This window comes from Enhydra lutris, unplaced genomic scaffold (genome assembly GCF_002288905.1).
Source record: "Enhydra lutris kenyoni isolate GAN:26980312 unplaced genomic scaffold, ASM228890v2 scaffoldscaffold33, whole genome shotgun sequence".
In the NCBI taxonomy this organism is placed as follows: domain Eukaryota; kingdom Metazoa; phylum Chordata; class Mammalia; order Carnivora; family Mustelidae; genus Enhydra; species Enhydra lutris.
The window spans coordinates 7,004,268-7,022,629 of NW_019154117.1; positions in this window are offsets into that span (position 1 = coordinate 7,004,268).

The window sequence follows — 18,362 nt, forward strand, 5'->3', positions numbered from 1 at the left end:
GCCTTCCATTTAAGTCAGATAACAGTGTCTTGCACGAAGTAGGTGGTCAGTAAATGTGCGTTGAGTTGAATTGCTGTGTTCTATCATTGTATTCTCTCAGGTCTGTTGTAATCTCTCCCTGCACTTCTATTTTTTAATAGTATATTTCTACCAGGATGTATTATTCTTTTTTTTTTTTTTTTTGGTTTTATTTATTTATTTGACAGAGAGGGATCACAAATAGATGGAGAGGCAGGCAGAGAGAGAGAGGGAAGCAGGCTCCCTGCTGAGCAGAGAGCCCGATGTGGGGCTCAATCCCAGGACCCTGAAATCATGACCTGAGCCGAAGGCAGCGGCTTAACCCACTGAGCCCCCCAGGATGTATTATTCTTTAATTATTTATGAGGCTGCTTTTCTCTCCAGTTACATCACATGTAGTTTGTGAGCCACTTCATTTCCAGGACTTAGCCCAATACCTGGTATGCAAGACACAATCAAGAAATACATATTCAGTGAATGATTGTGGAGAACATTATGCTATAACCTAGGATAATGCAAGATTATGTCCTAATACAACACTAAATTATGCTTGCTGTTTTGTATGAAAAGATCCCTTACTTGTTTATTCCTATGAGATTTTAAACCTTGTCCACTGGCATAAACATTTCTACCCAGAAAAGTATTTACAGGAAAATATTATTAGAAGTGATTAAACCCACAAGTGCCTCTCATGGTTTGTCTCCCTCTCTGATTTCTTCCCATTCAGTTTCGCCTCCCTTCCCCTGTGGTCCTCTGCGCTATTCCTTATGTTCCACATCTGAGTGAGATCATGTGAAAATTGTCTTTCTCTGCTTGTCTTATTTCACTTAGCAGAGCCCCGTCTGTTTCTTTCCATGTCAGTGCACATGGTGGGTATTCATCCTGATGGCTGAGTAACAGCCCATCGTATATTTGAATCCCCTTTATCCATTCATCTGCTGAAGGGTATCTTGGCTCTTACCATGGTTTGGCTGTTGTGCACTGGTTGTAATACACAACTAATGATTCATTGAACACTACGTCAAAAACTAGTGATGTGCTATAAGCTGGCTAACTGAACATAATAATAAAAAAATTTTTAAAAAGAAGTGATTAAACCCCCCCCAGAAGATTTAGTTCTTAGGATCCTTCACTCTCATTGAACATGGATTTACATGGGACATGTTTTTAGATACCAGACCATTTACACCATTTAACATGTTGCATTGTTTTTTGTTCATTAGTTTATTCACTCATTCAAAAATTTTTTTCAGTTCTGTTGTATGCTAGTTCTGTGCTAGACTCTGGGGAGACAAGTGGGAAGAAAAGGCAAATTCCCAAACTCATGGCTCGGCCTCCTGACTCGCTGTGTTTCCTATGGACCATTTCTCTGATTTTGTCTTTCCTCTTGAGTTCAGTATCTTTTGTCTAGGCTATTATCTATCCTATAAAAATCAAACCGAAAAACACCCCCGTTATTCGATTCTTTGAAGTCATTTATAAAAGTCATTACCAAACCACAGCACTGTTCTCGGTGAATTCCGGGGAAAACACTTAGAGCATTCAGCGGTGGTCACTGGCACATGTACTGAGCATCGAGAAACAGGTACCAGAACTTTTGATGTAATGTTCAGACTTCAGGACTGCTCCGTCAGCCGTGCTGAGTCTTTAGATGACAACTAGTTGTTATTAATAGAGTGGACTCTAAAGGGGAACAACACTCTGGCTGGCTGGCTAGTTTTTATGGACATATACACATCAAGTGACTCATAATCTCTTGTAGCTCGTGATGGAGTTTTACAGAAGGGAGAATGCAAGACCTTGCTAGTGAGCACTCAGCAGTCTACAGATGTGCTTACATGGCACACACATTTAAGACCGTCTGTTCCAAATAAGCCACCCTACATTTCTGTTGGCAAGGGTGGGGTTTTTGCTATGGAAGTATTGGTGTGTCTCCATTCTGGGAGAGAATGTTCTTAAGAGCATTAACTCTCTGGCACTCCTAACCTACTCTGAACATGGGCTAAGTCTGTTTCTGAGCCAGAAGCTTTTGGGTAGAGAGAGTAGTTCATGGGAAAAAGTTATTGGTGTGATTGGGAAGCATCCTTCAAACAGCAGGTAATTGCTGAGCACACTGGCAGGGACTGGCAGCATGCAGCATGGGAGGTGTTTGATATATACAGATATCTAGTAAAGCTATCTGATGTTCCATATGTAAAGAACTCCTACAAATCAATACCAAAAAAGCAGATGCATTGAAGGACAAATATACAAAAGCTTAAGCAGGGTTTTCGTAAAGGAGGCTATCTGAATAGCTCTTAAACATGAGAAAAAGCTCTGAATATCACTAGTTTTCGGGGGAATGGAAAATAAAACCATAGCAATATGTCATTATGCACACACCAGAATGGGTAAAAATTTAAAAGCTGATGATATCAAGTGCTGGTGAGAATTCCAAGCAGCTGAACCTCACATACACTAAATAGTTACAATCACTTTGGAAATCTGCTTGGTGGTAGCTTCTAAATTTGTACGTACTCACACCCAGCAGTTCTAGCAGGTGTATTACAGAAATGCCGGTAGATGTGTATCAAAGACATGTAGAAATGTTTGTAGGAGCACTGTTTGTAATACCCAAACTGGAAACAACCCAGTGCCCATCAACAGTAGAATGGGTCACTTAATGGTGAACTTCTCATAAAATGGAATATTTTACAGTAGGAAGATGGAACTAAGAGGGAACTCTTCCTCAGCAAACTTGCATGCCTCAATCCAGAAAAACCAAATAAATAAATAAGTGTATAATGAAATTCTGATTATAGTTATTTCATATTGTGATAATCTATAATCACTAAATGATCTGGATTTTCTTGTACTAATTTATTTAAAATCTAATAACTTGGACAGGCACTTAGTTTGATGCAGCCTAGAAAGTGAATATGGCCATCTGATTCCGTTCCCCTCTCCCTCTCTTTCTCCCTCTCTTTGTGTCTGCCTTCCTTCCTTCCTAACATGTGCTTTTGAGGAACTTCTTGTTTTTTTAACTGAAAAGGTAAGGGTTTATTTTATTGACATATGTTGCAGTGGACCTGTTGAAGGAGAAGTTTTATGAGAATCCATTGGCTAAACTGTAAGGAGCTCATGATCATATATTTCTGGATCAAACAATGACCTTGATGGGTTCTCGGCCATATGTAATATGTGTAGCTTCCAAGAACCCCCTTGAAGACACCCTGAGGCAGAGGAGGGGAAAGGATATTTATGTGCCTCAGGATAAAACCAAGGTGGCCATATCATCACACTGAGGGCTATAATAATATAAATCATCTGTGAAGAAGGGTTCCTTTTATATAATTACCCATGATATTTTCCCATGGAAACATTTCCTCATCTTTTTGAACTTGCAGTTTTGAGTAGCTTTCAAGGAACTACCATTATTAATATATGCAGGGCTCTTATAATGTGTACAATCTATAGAGATACAAATTTAATTTACTCAGAAGCAGGCACTTATCCAGCGAGGAGCACTTCTCCATTTAGAGCTGCACCGCCTTTAAAATGAAATGTGCATGATTATCTATTTGATCTTCATAAATTGCAGCATATTTTTGTACTTCTTGCTAAAACACAGTCTCCTCCATGTCTCCCAACCATTAATCATTAATCCCTTTTATTCTTTTCTTGATTTCTTTTTTTTGCTTACGTTATTTATACCTATCAGGTTACCATCACTCATTCATTCAGTTGCTCATTCCTTTGTTCTTAGTTCATCAATTCGTTACTGAGAGCTTACTCTGTGCTAAACACAGTGCAGACTCCTGGAGATGGAATTGTAATTAACCTTCATGAGTTCCCCATCCTGTAAGAGAGGCTGATAGATAAATATGTATTTGAAATGCAGGGAGCTAAGTGTTCCACAAAGTAGACGGGGAAGAGAAAGAGTTGTTCAGTTCAGGTTCCCAGTCTGGGGAGGTTGGGATGGGTAGAAGAATTAAGGAGAATAGTTTGTCTGCCATTTCAGAGGTTAGATACTTGGTTTGGGTTTGGCAAAAGATTGTTGTAGGAAGAGTTTAATGGAGACAGCACAAAAGGTAACTCCAAGTAACTTGTTATGAACAGGTCACAGTGGCAAAGGGAGTACAGACACATAACAAGAGCTAATATGCTTTAACTGCTTACTAAGTCTCAGAAACTCTTCTTAATATTTCATGTATAACAACTCTTTTGACCTCAACAACCTGTATGGTAGTTACCCTTATTGTATTTTTCATAGATGATGAAACTGGGTCCAGAAGGGTTAGATAATTTGTCATCATTGGTGAAGCCGGGATTTGAACTCTTAACTCCTCTGCCAGGTTGCCTCCTAAATTGGAAATACGAATTTGGAGAAAGAGATCTTGGACGACCTACACAAGTCAATTTGGAATCAGTTCTGTATATTATGGAGACCTTCTGAAGAGTTTTAAGGAGGGCAGTGGCATGATAAAAAGTATGCTAGAAAATTCCCTCAACATCCATAGGAGAGGGTAAATATTAGGGAGAGCAGCATTAGAGGCAGGGAGATCAGCTATTTATCTGTTCCTGATTTTATTCCAAAACTAAATCAAGGAGACTTAAAAAGGTTGAGATAAGACGCAGTAAGAACACCAAAGTAGGACAAATAAGAACACCAAATCATGGTGTCAGTGTTAGGACAGGGGCAGCAAACATGGTGCTGTGTTGTGTGCTTGTAAAGGATCGACTGCAAGCTTAGTCCTAAACCACAAATGCGAAGATGGGAAAATAATCACTTCACAGTCTCCATAACATGTAGGAGGAAAATGGTGGGGGGTGGGGAGAAGAGAAGAAGGTGTAGAAGGGAGAATGGATATGATGCACATATGATGTGATGCACATCTTTCTTAATGTAGGGGTAGACATTAGAATGTCAAGCCTGGAAGACAGTTTTTTAAAAAAAGAAATAGTGTTAGCCCATATTTCGGTAGATATTGGGTGGTAGAGAGTTCGAATTATGTTTCTGAATTAACTCCTTCTGCATAGACCCTAGTGTAGCCAGCTGAGTGGAGAGTCGTATGCTTTCCTGTTAATTGAATGAGGTGTGTGACTGATACTCTCTTATAAAAATGGTGATGGGGGGGAAGATTGCATGCCTGATTAGCACTAATTTCTTTGCCCTAACCTGTTCCCCGGCTTACCCCAGCACTCATGAACACATGTTCTGCTTGGAAGTGAACACTGCAGGTCAGGAACCAAAAGCAGGATCAATGTTATCATAAGAAAAATATTTCCATCTGTGCTAACACAGAGTCAGTATGTGCAGACAGGACCAAAAGTTCTACTCCATATAGCATGACCATGTAAATTTTGGTCTGGAAAAATTATTGAAGCAGGTGCAACCAAGTATCAACCATAGTCGTAACTCATTAAAACATCCAGAAGGCTGGGTTCGAGCAGGGCAGCCTCCTGGTATGTCTTCCAAAATTAATCATCTGTGAAATGCAAACCAAAGTGACCGAAGTGATGCGCTGTGTGGGATTACTTGCTGTAAAACAATGAAGAGTTCCTAGGAAGGTCTTCATGGTGGCACTATTTAGCCAATACAGTCAATTTCTCCTTTTATTTTTTTAAAGATTTATTTATTTATTTATTTGACACACAGAGAGGTCACAGGTAGGCAGAGAGGCAGGCAGAGAGAGAGGGGGAAGCAGGCTCTCCACTGAGCAGAAAGCCCAATGTTGGGCTCGATCCCAGGACCATGAGATCATGACCCGAGCCAAAGGCAGAGGCTTAACCTGCTGAGCCACCCAGGTGCCCCCGGCCAATTTCTTCTTAAGGCCCATCTTGCTCTTAATAAGAAAAGAAATCATAATACAAAAATTCAGTCTACTTCATTATTAAGGGACAAGTTTAGAAGATCATGATACAAAAAATTGAAAAAGAAATAAGTTAAAAGAAGCATTTGATTTATGGGAAAGTGTTAATGGAGTTAATGCCTCAGGACACTGACTCTCCCAGTCACGGGATGATGGGAACTTGAGGAACATAAGAAACCAGAGTTTTCTACAATGAGAGTAAATAGCTTTTAAGCCTTCATCAATTCCTGCTTTTGGACTTAATGGACAAGGACAAGAAAGCAGCGAAAGTCACAGATAATCTTGCGTCTATCCTTTTAGACTTCTCCAGAGGTAATAAAGACTAGAATGTACAGTTCAAAGTGGAATGAACCAGCACTTAACTTTCCCTCCCGCCCTTCTACCCTCTGCCTTGTTTTGTGGGTAGCTTGACCTGAGAAGTCCTGGTGTGCAGTTTTATCGAGCCAGAAACCAGCGAATGGTTTGGAAAGTATTTCCAAAAGATAAGAAAGAGTACATTTCTGGAGAACTTATGTAATGCCATTTTTTTTTACTGGATTAGTTAATTGGGAGACTAATTGGGAGACTTTTATCAGTCCTTAAGTAACTGATACTCCAGTGTTATTAAAACTGATGCAGAGTTAGAGGATTTGGGTCATTTTCTAAGGCACAGTATTCATTTCCATGAAGTTAGCGCCACTGTTGGCCCAAAAGCAAAGTAAGCATACCTTAATCTCCCCTAGGAGTAAATAAGTGAAAATGTATTAAACTCTTAACAATTTAAGTATACTAGCTTATTAGAACAATACTTACCAATATCCAAGTCAGTTTAACAAAGAAATGCAGAGATACTTTGACAGAATGCCTGTGAATACAATTTGTACTTAGCACATTAACAGACTAAAGAAGATGCTGAAAATTAATTTAATAAATTCAAGCTTCATTTGTGATAAAAAATATTAGTAAACAATGTTAAAAAGCTCTCTTAATGTGATAAGGAATTTGTGTGCTAAATCTATAATAAACATCACACCAAATGGTCACAAAATAGAGATAGTAATCTAATATTTATTTGTTTGTTTTCAAGTAAGCTCTACATCAGATGTGGGGCTTGAACTCACAGCTGTAAGATCAGGAGTCCCATGCTGCACTGACTGAGCCAGCCAGGTGCCCCAGTATTAATCTAATATTAAGAAATGTCACATAGATGCCTACTCTCACTGCTATTTATTCCATGGTGTCATGGAAGTTTTAGACAATAAAATAAGCTTTTAAAAAGTACCAGAAAGGAAATCACAAAATGGTCATTGTTTTCAAATGTTTTATTATCTGCTTAGAATCCACTGAAAGTACTAGGAGGTATAATAATGAAGTTTGGTAAAGTTACCAGGTAAAGGGGAGAACATTTTCCAAGTAAATATTTTAGTGGTGAGCTTGTAAAATACTAAGACATAAATACTAAATATTTATGTTAGGCAATGAGTGCCTAATTTATATTAGGCAATGAAACAGCTAGGTGGAGAATGAAAATGGGGTTATGTGACAGGAAGTCACTGGGAGGCTAAAGATGGAATGGCAGGGGCAGCTTTATCAGGAAGTGATATTTAAACTGATATTTGAGAAATGTCTTTTCATATCCTCTGCAAAGAAGATGTCCACATGGGCAACAGACACATGAAAAAGTGCTCCACATCATTCGGCATCAGGGAAATACAAATCAAAACCACAATGAGATACCACCTCACGCCAGTCAGAATGGCTAAAATGAACAAGTCAGGAAACAACAGATGTTGGTGAGTATGCAGAGAAAGGGGAACCCTCCTACACTGTTGGTGGGAATGCAAGCTGGTGCAGCCACTCTGGAAAACAGCATGGAGGTTCCTCAAAATGTTGAAAATAGAACTACCCTATGACCCAGCAATTGCACTACTGGGTATTTACCCTAAAGATACAAACGTAGTGATCCGAAGGGGCATGTGCACCCGAATGTTTATAGCAGCAATGTCCACAATAGCCAAACTATGGAAAGAACCTAGATGTCCATCAACAGATGAATGGCTAATGTGGTGTACACACACACACACACACACACACACACACACACACACACTGGAATACTATGCAGCCATCAAAAGAAATGAAATCTTGCCATTTGCAATGACGTGGATTGAACTAGAGGGTATTATGCTGAGCGAAATAAGTCAGTCAGAGAAAGACAATTATCATATGATCTCCCTGATATGAGGAAGTTGAGAGGCAATGTGGGGGGCTTAGGAAAAGAATAAATGAAAGGAATAGGATTCCTTTCATTGGGGGGTAGGAAAAGAATAAATGAAACAAGATGGGATCGGGAGGGAGACAAACCATAAGAGACTCTTAATCTCACAAAACAAACTGAGGGTTGCCAGGGGTAGAGGGGTAGGGAGAGGGTGGTTGGGTTATGGACATTGGGGAAGGTATGTGCTATGGTGAGTGCTGTGAACTGTGTAAACCTGGCGATTCATAGACCTGTTCCCCTGGGGCAAATAATACATTATATGTTAACAAAAAAATAAAAAATTAAAAAAAACCCCTGATATTTGAATGTGAAAAAGGAGCCAGTCATGAAGAAAAGGACTTCTTGCCCACAGACCTGTGAGCCCATAAATTTGTGTTGAGTCAAACTGCTAAGGTGACGGTAATTTGTCATCAGCAGTAGATGCATAAGAAATGTCATAAAAAATGACATTAAGTTGAGAGGCCTGCAGGAGAAGTGAGCTTCTCCAGAGTGGGCAGATTTCTGATGTTAAAGAGGATGAGGGGAACTTGATATAAGATCAAGGTGTTAGAGGGAAAGACCACGTGTACAGTAGGGGGATGTTGGAGGTCCAGGAATTATGGGATGCTGGGTCAGATAAATGGATGCCTTGGGGGGCTTGACCTTCTAGTAGTGTGTGAGGTTAACAGGAGTGTGAGGCATAATGGGAAAAATCCTGAATATGAGGAAAATGGGTAACTAGCTAGAAAGTATGGGGGCCACTGGGTCATTATTCTCTTCTGTGCTTGGTGGTGGGACAGCAAAGAGGTGAGTAAAATTCTCTTGGAAACTGTTCTCTTGGTGGTGGAACTATGAGGAATGCTTTTGTCTTTCTACAGAGGTGGTATAGGGAGTTGGGAGATAAGTGATCTCATTGGAAGCAGGAGGCTAGGAACTGCCTCTTCCTCATAGAGTGTATAAAGCGTGGAGAGTCCCAACATAGTGAAAAACGTAGCAGACACTAATTGTAATGATAACGTAATTGGCCTTAGTCTACAAAGCACAGAAAGTAAATCTCTCACTTACTAACTTGCAACTCCACGTCTTCCAGTCTTGTAACGCTTCAGTCTACTGCTTAAGTCCTTGGTGACCACGGTTAATGTCATACTTACTGGGGAAACACCAGAAACTTTCCCCGCTAAGATCAAAAATGGACAGAAGAGTTTGCTCTCACTAGTTCAATATAGTATTGGAGGTACTATCCAAAGGATTTATGAGGAAAATATGAAATAAAAGGCATCCAGATTGAAAAGGAAGAGATAAAAACCCTTATATTTGTATATAAAAGATCTAAAGTGTCAGCCCCCCACACGTAATAAGCTGTTGGAGCTAATAAAGAAGTACAGCAAGTGTGCTATATACAAGATCAACACACAAAACCCCGTTACATTTCTAAACACTGAACAGTCTAAAAATAATACTTTAAAATTCCTAATTGTTTGAATAAAATAATAAAACACTTAGGAATCAATTGAACAAAAGAGGCACAAGAAACACTGAAAACTCTAAAGCATTTTTGAAAGAAATTAAATAAGATTTAAGTAAATGGAGAGACAGCCTGTGTTAACGGATGGCAAGACTTAATGCTCTCAAGATGACGTACTTGCCAAGTTGGTCTACAGACTCAATGTGATCCCTTTCAAAAATCCATCTGCCCCTTTGGCAGAGAAGGACAGTTGATCCTAAAATTTATATGGAAATTCAAGGGACCAAGAATAGGCAAATGATCTCTCAGAAGAAGAATGAGGTTGGAGGGCTGACATGCCTCAACCACAAAACTTAATATAAAGCAATAGTAAGACAGTGTGGTACTGGCCTAAGAACAGACGATGGATCAATGGACTAGAATTGAAAGTTCAGAAGTAAATCCATACATCTGTGATCAATTGATTTCTGACAAGGGTTGTCAAGTTATTTAAATGAGGGAAGGAATAATCTTTTCAGCAAATAGTACTGGGAAAACTGGTTATCTACATACCAAAAAAAAAAAAAAAAAAGAATTTGGATCACCTCACTATATATAAAAATTAACTCCCAGTGGATAAAAGTGTAAGATTTAAAACTATAAGACTCTTAGAAAAAAAACATTGGCTTAAATCTTGTGACCTTGGATTAGGCAATGGTTTCTTAAATGTTATACCTAAAGCAAAGCCAATAAAGAAAAAAGACATATTAGACTTGATCAAAATTACAAACTTTTTTGCATCAAAAGAGTATCAACCCACAGAATGGGAGAAAATATTTGAAAAGCATGTATCTGTTGAGAGTCTAGGATCTAAACTAAACTATATAAAGAACAGTTACGACTCGATGAAAAGGCAACAGAATTGAAATATGAACTAAGTATTTGAACAAACATTTTTCCAAAGAAGATATAAAATGGCTAATAAGCACATGAAAAGACACTTAACCATCATTAGTCATAAGAGAAATAAATGCACATCAAAACCACAGTGAGATACCACTTCATACCCACAAGGATAATAATAACAGCAGTAATAGTAATAACAAAAAGACCAAATAACACTGGTGTTGGAGAGGATGTGGAGAAATTGGAACCTTCATCCATTGTTGGTAGGAACGTAAATCGTGCAGGTGGCATGGAAGACAGTCTGAGAGTTCCTCAAAAATTTAAACACAAAGTTACCATATGACCTAGCAGTTCCAAGCCTAGGTATATACCCAAGAGAAGTGAAGTGAGAGCATACTCTAACAAAACATTTGTATAAGAATGTTCATAGCACCATTATTTATGATAATAATAAAAAATGGAAGCAACCTAGCTGGTTGGTGGATAAACTAATGAAAAGATAAATTGTGGTCTGCCCATATGTTTGAATATTATTTGACCATCAAGTGGAGTGCGGTATTAGTACATGCCATGACATGGGTGAACCCTGAACAAAGTATGCTAAGTGGAAAAAGCCAGACACCGAGATCACATTTGAAAAGCCCAGAGTTGGTAAAAGCATAGAGACAGAAAGGAAGTTAGTGGTTGGCAGGGACTGGAGGGAGAGGGAAATGGGGAGTGACTGCTAATGGGTATAGAGTTTGTTTTTAAGGTGATGAAAATGTTCTGAAATTTTATAATGTTGGTTGTATGACCTTGTGAATTAAAAATAGCACTATATTTTAGTCTAAGATGGTGAATTTTATGGTATGTAAATTACATCTCAAAAAAAAAAAAAAATCCTTGGTGAAATCCAGACTTACTGTCATGTTGTGCTCAGGATCATACTTTCAGTGACCTGAAGGCATTTCAGCTTTCAGGTAGCAAGCCTTGATGCACGCTAGATGCAGGAGAGCTTTGTTACCTTCTAACACAGCAGAGTCTGGAGCATTGTAACATTTCTCAGTGCTTGCTTTTCTGAATTGAATTTGTGCCCTTTAGCATTCCTCCTAATTTTGTGTGTGTAACTTTATATAAGGACCAAAGACCAGCTTGAGAAAGTAAGTTAAAATACCAGGAAAAAAAATATATATACAAAGAAGAAATATATATATATATATATATACACACACACACACATATATATGAAAAAATAATAAATTTGAGCTCTATATGTGGGTCCATGATGGAGAACAACTATTTTTTTAATTTAAATTACCTTTCCAGAGTGATTTAAGGGCTCATTATAGTAAGAAATATTTCACACAGGACTGTCAATATGGAGAAATTAGGGCATGCTTTAATCTGCTATATAAACAGTAGTGTCTAATACATTAAATAAACCTAAGTTAAAATTTTTGTGTGATTTGATAGTTGGACAGTAAACACATTCCAAATTACATTATTTTTTCTCTACTGTCAGCTACTTTAAGACCAGAGATATATATTGTATATTTAATGAGTATACATATATGTATCTATACATGGATTTTAGGCTAGTATTTCGTGTTGCAGGTCTGTGGTGGGAAGACTGATCCTCACCACGTGTCGCAGTGATGGGAACTTTAGGTTAGAAATAGGGCGGAGGAGAGAGATGTAGGAGGAAGAAATTCTTGCCTGTAGTACTTCAGAGGGTGGCCTTAGTCTAAATGGCGGACAGAGTCAAGTTCCGGATTTATCAGAAAAATTAAACAGATACAGATTGAGTTAGGAAAAAGAAAGGCAGATGGTCAAGTTAGGAAAGCTTACTACTCAACATACAGCATGGTATTTTAAAATAATAGTGAGTTAGGAAGATATGCATAAATTACTATTTATGAACTTATTTCTTTGGAAACCATTTTAGGGAAATGTGGGAAGACAAACACACTCAGTCTTGATGCTTTCATTCTTTATGGTGCACTTACTGAGTTCAGTGTCAGATACATTCCAGTAATTCCCTAGAGTGCAGTTTCAGTGCACTGAAATATACATGCACACGTTTCATTTTCTGTGCCTTTCAATTCAGTATAATATTAAGTGATTATTACCACTTCAACGCATATGAGATACATACTATCTCTCATTTTTTGTAAAAATGACTTCTGTTTTCTTATTAAAAAGCTATACATATTTATTACTGAAAAATTGAAACAATGGAGACAAGTAAGATAAACCACAATTCTACCTATCAAATAAAAAAAAACACTATTAAAGCTTCAATGCCTATGCTTACAGTTATTTCTAGGTGTATAATTTTTTTCTTTATAAAATCAGAGTTATGCAAAAACATTTCATTTAAAAATTTCATTTAAAATACATAAGGAACAACCATCCACATTAAGAGTTTTGGCAATTTCATGGTGTTCCCATGTAGATTATTGTGATCTACTTAATTACTTCCCCATTACTTGACATTTAAGTTTTTCCAGTTTTTCAAAAATACAAGCAGCACTACAATGGAGAGAATTGTAATTAAATCTTTCACACTATCTTTATCATATTCTAAGTGTAAACTCGTCAAACTGAAATTACTGGTTCAGAGGGCATGAGTATTTTAAAAATTTTTGATATACATTACCAAATTGCCCTTCAAAAATATTCTTTTACACTGTCATCATATAAGGATATTCTCTCTCTGTGTAAACCTACATTCACTGAAGACAGAAAAATATTTTCACAAATTTGGTAGAAATGTTAGTTATCTCTTTGTGGATCTTTAAATATATTACCCTTTTATTAAATATTATAGCATATTTCCAGTTTGTAATTTGTCTTAAATTTGCATGCCTTCAAAAAATAGATTGTTACATGTATTTGGTTTTGTTTTCATGGCGCCTGTCATTGGTATAACGCCTGAAAAATGTATCCAAATATTCTACAGCCCAAGGTTATAAAACAGTTTACCTATATTTTCTTCTATTGTCTTTGTGCTTTCTTTTTTTGTAAATAAATATTTAATCTAATAATTTGTATAATTATTTAAATTATATTTTATTATATTTATATACATGATTTTTATATATATTTAATTATTATTTTAATTATATTTTAATTATCTGATGATTTATATAATAGTAATTGTATAATTATAATTAAGAATAAGAGGTAAATATATAACTCTTTTTATCCCATAAATGTTTATCCAGTTGTCTCAAAACAATTATTGAACAAACTATTTTGTCCCCACTTACTTGTGTTTTCTTAAGTTACAAAGTAATTCAAGTTACTTGAAGACTTGCATTGTGTTCTACAAAACATGCTGATCTAGACATTGAAGAATCTTTCCGTGACTGCAGTAAAAATGCAAGTGCTACATCAGATCCAGTCTCCTAAAGGAATTCTTGATTTCTTTATAAAGTGAAGGTGGGGGAGCAAAATTATCATTTGACTGCCAGTGAAGGTTCTATTCTCCATCTTGTCATCCTTTCTTCAAACCTAGCATTTCTTGGAAAATTCTAAAGCAAGATCACCTGCATTAAACGGCACTAGAAAAACATTTCCTAGTTGCTCCCTACTTGTAAAAGAATATAGAAAATATTCTACATTTTAAAATTCTTGTTGGCTTATTATACCACTTAGGAAAATAAAGATATTAACTGCTTTTGCACTTAGAAGAAAATCAATAGCATTAAGGAAAATGGGAAATCCTTCTTAAATCATTGATTTTTATGAAAACCAGTGGAACATAGAGCTGAATTCACTGAATACTTGATTAGATCAGTTCTTCGTTTTCCTTTATGTACATGAAGGAGCAAAAACATTAAATCATATCTTTCTCCAGGGTAAATCAAGCAGTCATTGAATTAAGCTTATTTTAGGGGCGTTAGAAATTCCTTTTGTATGGGAAAGAGATGTAGTCCAAAGCCTAATCATTTTAATGGTGTTTTGAGGTCTACTACTCACATCTAGGAATTTTATTTTTTAATTAACGAAGCTGCTGAGAATATAGTCATGTGTTCTATAAAGGAATTAATGAACAGGAAGGCATAAGATAAATATGTGGTGTGACATAAAAATAGGGTGGGGAATTCTCATTTTTGGGTGATTAGATCAGTCCCTCAGACTTCCTTGGCCGTAAGTCATCCTGGGGTCTTGGTAAGATACACAGTCTGGTCTAGAATCTGGGCGTAGGCCTGAGATTCTCTGCTTCTGACAAGTTTCAGGTGATGCTAAGGCTGCTGGTCCATCCCTGGGCCCCCTCAGAGTGGCAACACTATACAGGAACTTGAGTTCTTTTTGGTTCTCCAATTCTAGGCTTAACTAACAGAAAGAGATTCTTTGTTTACTTGGTAAAGAGATGCTTTGGGCTTCATTTTTCCAAGTATACATCTGTTTGAATGTGTGAGTCCTCCACACGTCCAGAATCTGGACCCTCAAATAATTTACTTACCACCTGAAGATAATAAGGAAGGTGATAGCGTGTTCTCAGAGTTGTCCAGGCAGAAATAGCCAATAGAACTTCGGTAATGCTGAGAAATGGGAATGCCATTTGTGTGCGTGTGGTGGAGTCTGGTGCAGAGTCGTGCACTGGGTAGCAAAGACCAGTCACCACGGAGTGTATCTGCAGCTACCTATCCGAACTCCATCATAAGAGCTGCTTCTGATTTGCCAAGAGTTTGAGAAGCCGTGACCAGTTTTGGTATGTTTTCTAATCTGTGGTATTATGATTAGTATGTGCAAGAGGGTGTGTGGGCATGAATGTGCCTGTGTATGAATTGGCAGATAATTTAAGGTTTTTGGAATCAGTGTTGTAAGGCAAATGTAACGGACTAAAGATAATCCCGACTTTGCAGATTTCCACTTGCAGGGAGGTTAAAGGAAGATGAAGTTCTAGTACCAGACTTGCTGTGAACTGACAGTGAGGTCTTGGAGAACTCACAACCTGGGCTGCATGCCCTCACTATTAAGTGAGTGAGTTGGATGGAATGATCTCAAGTGTCCTTCAAGTCAATAATTTTATAAAAGAGAGCATGGTTTAAAACCTAAACTTAGTTTTGAGCCAGAGTGTCACCTTAAAAAAAATACGGTGTCCACAATAGCCAAACTATGGAAAGAACCTAGATGTCCATCAACAGATGAATGGATAAAGAAGATGTGGTATATATATACAATGTGGTCTATATATACTATATATATATATATATATACTATATATATACATATACTATGCAGCCATCAAAAGAAATGGAATCTTGCCATTTGTGATGACGTGGATGGAATATTATGCTGAGCGAAATAAGTCAATCAGAGAAAGACAATTATCATATGATCTCCCTGATATGAGTAAGTTGAGAGGCAATGTGGGGTGTCTGGGTGTAGGAAAGGAATAAATGAAACAAGGTGGGATCAGGAGGGAGACAAACCATAAGAGCCTCTTAATCTCACAAAACAAACTGAGGGTTGCCAGGGGGATGGGGGAGGGAGATGGTGGCTGGTTATGGACATTGGGGAGGGTGTGTGATATGGTGAGTGCTGTGAAGTGTGTAAACTTGGCGATTCAAAGACCTGTACCCCTGGGGCTAATAATACATTATATGTTTATAAAAAAATTAGAAAATTAAAAAAATACGTTTTGATTTCTGATTCTGAAAATTGTTTGTGATAGGAACACAAAAGGAACTTCTTTCCTTTCAGCAATTGTCAGTATAATTTTTATTCCTATATAGTCGTTTTGTTTTTTTTTACTCTCTGGCTTTTTTCATGATTTTTCTCCTTGTTTGGTATAGTGACATTTTACCAGTGTCTCTAAATACGGGATTTATTTCCCTTTACCCTGATGGTAACTCTTGCTTCTTGTATATGGTGATGCATATTTTCAAAAGTTTCAGCACATTGTCATCCATTATATTCCCAAGTATTATTCCTCCCCTAGTCCTTCTATTCCCTTCTCCTAGAATTCCTATTAAGTGTAGATTAGATCTCCTTGTTATGGCCTGAGTTTCTTAACTGATTTCATGTTTTCTGTCTTTTTGTTTTTCTCTGAGGCAATCTAGAAGGTTGCCCAACATGTGTTTTCTGTTCAGTTCTTTCTTCAGCTGTATCTAATCTGTTTTTAAATTCATCTTTTGTTTTAGGTTTTTTTTTTTTTTTAATTTATTTTCTAAAATTTATCTTTGGCTCTTTTCCAATTCACTCATGTACCCTTTCATCATTTTAAAGACACTTATTATATTGACAACAAATTATCTGAAAAAGAAATAAAGTGATCCTGCTTATAATAACATCAGAAAAAATAAAATACTTAGGAATAAATTTAACCAAGAAGGGGAAAGATCTCCACCATGAAAACTACAAAACACTGATGAAAGAAAGTGAATAAGACAGAAATAAATAGATATTCTGTGTTCATGGATTAGAAGAATTGATATTGTTCATATGTCCATGTTTCCCAAAGCCATCTATAGTTTGAGTATAATCCCTATCAAGATTCCAAGGGCATCATTATAGGAGTAGAAATAGCAATTCCTTTTTTTTTTTTTTTTTTTTTTTTGAGAGGGGGAGCACGTGCATGTCCACATGTGGGGGGAGCAGGGAGGGACAGAAAGAATCCTAAGCAGGATCCACTCCCAGCACGAAGCTGACACAGGGCTTGATCTCATGAACCCAAGATCATGACCTGAGCAGAAATCAAGAGATGCTTAACCAACTGAGCCACACAGGTGCCGCAGAAAAAAACAATTCTAAAACTTACATGCAATCACAGAAGACCTCAAATAGCCAAACCAGTCCTGACAAAAAGAACAAAGCCAGAGGCATCTTGCTTCCTACTTTTGAGCTGTGTTACAAAACTGCAGTAGTCAAAACAGTATGGTACTAGCCTAAAAGCAGAAGCCTCGGGCAATGGAACAGAATCGAGATCCCAGAAATAAATGCGTGCATATGTGGTCAATTAATGTATGGCTGCTGGAGTTTGAAGTAGGCTTTTAAGAGTAGCTAAGATTAAGTAGTAAAAGCCAGGAATATTTACATCTCATTGCTTTGAAAACAGGATCTCAGAACTCATGTATTGAGAAATTTTGAAATGCCTTTATCTGTCTTTTCCCTCTTGTTTTTACTTGTCACAGGGAGCTGCATGATGTGGAACCGTGAGAGTAAATAGTAGCAGTCCAGACCAAGGGGAGCTTAAGTAAATAGCCTGGGAACTCTCAGCCTCAGTATTGCTGTTTAGAGAATAGGCATAAGGAGCCCTGTCATACGACCAGCAGTGGGGAAGAGATGAGAAAAAGGATATGAAGGTACCCTACAAAGGATGGTCAGCCACCCCATTTTTCCTTGTGTTTCCTCTGAGCAACTATTGTCAACCAAAATGGCGACATTAATTGCAGCAGATGAAAACACAAGAAGGTCCCTGTCCCGCTGTTCCCATGCAGACTGATGTATTCACTTACTAGTCCACCTGCAAGCCACGCAAAACCACTTCTCACTTCCGGGTCGGCCCTTTTATGCCCGGCATGTTCCCTCACCAGCCTTTACCGGCGGCTCTTCCCCACTCACTGGGATGATCTTTCCCTCCTTTATCCCTTTCTCCTTGGCAAATCTCACTTTTTCTTCTGAGGCTCAGGTCCAGAATAACATCTCCTGTAAAAAATCTCACGGGCAAAAGTCGTTTCTTGTTTTCCTGGGGTTCTGTAGCATTCGAGCAGACCTCTTCTCCTTGCACCGTGAGCTCTCTCAAGGCTGGGGCTACAGTTCGTTTATCTTTCTCTGCATCTTCCTGTAGTGCCAGCCAACAGTGACTGGCCTCTAGCAGATGCTCGTGAATGTTAGCCGCATGTTTGAACGAGTCCCCTAACCAAGGCTTGCACACATCTGGTTCCACAACATCTGCCGTACGGTGAAAACAAAC